This window comes from Bidens hawaiensis, unplaced genomic scaffold (genome assembly GCF_021521415.1).
Source record: "Bidens hawaiensis isolate Kalapana, Puna unplaced genomic scaffold, B.hawaiensis_p1.1 tig00024002_1, whole genome shotgun sequence".
NCBI lineage: Eukaryota > Viridiplantae > Streptophyta > Magnoliopsida > Asterales > Asteraceae > Bidens > Bidens hawaiensis.
This window is the reverse complement of record NW_027493778.1, coordinates 250001-252500: the sequence shown is the minus strand read 5'-3', so window position 1 is coordinate 252500 and position 2500 is coordinate 250001. Positions and strand designations below refer to the sequence as shown.

The window sequence follows — 2500 nt, the reverse complement described above, 5'->3', positions numbered from 1 at the left end:
ACATAAAAACATATTCATTCTCATGAAAAAAGAAAAAAATGGTCAGTCTATTCGATCTTAAAAAATTCAATATTCAAAAAAATAATTGATAAGAACTAAGAAATAAATATGGGAACCGGATTCGATTCCATCTTACTTTACTGGAATAGTCTACCAATGAAAGAAACTATTCTTATTTGATTGAAGTTACAGCTTAGAATAACCTCAGTTAGTTGAATTATGATACAAAGAAGAAAAAGAATCATTGTATGATGAAAATAGAATAACCGCCCATTTTTTTGTGGTGTATATTTACGTGTATACACTATACAATCAACTATAAAAAAATTCTTTATCTATTTCTATTTTTAATAGAATAGATAGATAGGATAAGGGTTTTTTTGATAACTCTAAAACTGGCCTATAAAGCAATTTGAGAATTCTTCTGATATGGAATCATAGTCTAAATAGATAGAATCATGATCTAAAGATATCCATTAACCATAAAATATAGACCCCTCGCTCAGTCAATTCATTATAATTTCTAATTTCTTGATTTTAATCCGGTCGGTATAGTACAAATAGATAATCAGAAAAAGAAAAAAACATTGTTTTTGCAAACATGAATAGAAATAGAATTTTTTTTTTTAGTTTTTGTAAGAAAACAATTTTCTCTTTATCCCCCCAGCCTAGAAGGAAAGATCCTGCTTTTATTATGATGAAAAATTTTCTATTTTGATCGCTTTCTAGTTAGATTCTAGTTAGAATTGATTGGTTGTACCTACCCAATAATCTAATATGAATGATTCATTATTCACTCTATTTTCGGTTTTGGGGTCATAATCATTATGTAGGAGAGATGGCTGAGTGGTTGAAAGCGTAGCATTGGAACTGCTATGTAGGCTTTTGCTTACCGAGGGTTCGAATCCCTCTCTTTCCTTACCTTCACCTAATTTACCGATCTTACTAACCACAATAGATCAAATATCAATGGATACAACTATTCCAACAGTTAGACCTTTCTTTGATATGGATTCTCTAATAGATTCTCTATTTCTAATGGCTGTGGTACGGAAAATACTGTTAAAGAAAAGAGTAGACAAGGAATGAAAATATCCCTCTCGGTCTATGACACCTAAATGGAAGAAAAATCCGGATCAAACCCTTATTTATCTTAACCTTAGGTTAATTTACTTCGCCGAAAGGGAGCAAAATGGGTCGAACCCTTATTCTTATTCGTTTTTATTTTCTTTTTTTTTTTTAGGTTTAAGTCTGACGAGAATAATATTCTACAACTAGAAATTCATTTATTTTCAAGCCGACCCATTTATTATCTATTATTTGATTGACTAATCCTTTATATTGGAATGGTTGAAGAGTCAAATGGTTTGGAAATTCCTGAGGAGGGGATGAGTCGAGAGAATTTTGAATTAGAGCTCTAGATTTTTGTTCATCCCTCGCCGCAATAGTATCTCGGGGTTTGCAGCGATAACTTGGTATATCTACTATACGACCGTTGACTAAAATATGTCTATGGTTAACTAATTTGCGAGCTCCCGGAATAGTCGGAGCCATACCCAACCGAAAAAGGATGTTATCCAGGCGCATTTCAAGTAATTGTAGTAAAACCTGACCTATTGACCCCTTTGCCTTTCTGGCGATACGAACGTATTTAAGTAATTGTCGTTCTGTAAGACCATAATGAAAACGCAATTTTTGTTTTTCTTCTAGGCGAATACGATATTGAGATTTTTTCCCGGAACGCGATTGGTTTCTAAGATCACTTCCAGCTCTGGGCCTTTTATTAGTTAGCCCCGGTAAAGCCCCCAGGCGACGTATTTTTTTTAAACGAGGACCTCGGTAACACGACATAAAGACTCCTTCTTCTTATTTCTATTTAATTATTAATTCTTATTGATGAAATTTCATTTTACAGAATAAAACTAAACTAAAAATGAACTAAATTCTAAATAAAGATAAAGCCAAATTTACTGAAGTATTAAGAATAATGAGATGAGTTAGATAAATATAAAGATCTTTCTATTCTATATATAGCAAAAGAAAAGGACTCTTTTCGTGAGATAGTTGGATATTCCTATAACATAATAACATAAGAAATCAATGGCTTTTGCGAAAAGAGGAAGACACTTTGTTTTATTTATTTTTTCAATATTCTTTGATTGCAAAGATGCATTATCAATCATGTAAAACATCGAATAAAACAAATAGCGAAAAGCCGACTATCGGAATCGAACCGATGACCATCGCATTACAAATGCGATGCTCTAACCTCTGAGCTAAGCAGGCTCACATAACATAAATTCAACAAACTCTTAGAATCTTTGCTATTAACTATTTGAATTCTTGGCTCTTCCATCCATATAATTAGAATATATTAAACAATATAATATAGAATAAAAAATAACTGTTAAATATTATATTATAGTAAATATTATAGAACATAACGATTAATTTAGCGATATAGAATTTTTTTTATCACGATTAAAGATTCTAAAAAAAA

The 2500-nt window shown here is 31.2% G+C and overlaps 2 non-coding genes and 1 pseudogene across 3 annotated transcripts in view; 1 reads left to right on the top strand and 2 right to left on the bottom strand.

The window, feature by feature from the left end:
* LOC143568525 (nucleotide pyrophosphatase/phosphodiesterase-like) overlaps positions 1–2500 on the bottom strand; it is a 74580-nt pseudogene that overhangs the window by 43514 nt on the left and 28566 nt on the right. The window lies entirely within an intron of this gene.
* TRNAS-GGA (transfer RNA serine (anticodon GGA)) lies at positions 833–919 on the top strand. Its single transcript has one exon. It is a non-coding gene; the product is annotated as a tRNA-Ser (tRNA).
* Positions 2214–2286, bottom strand: TRNAT-UGU (transfer RNA threonine (anticodon UGU)). The gene has a single exon. It is a non-coding gene; the product is annotated as a tRNA-Thr (tRNA).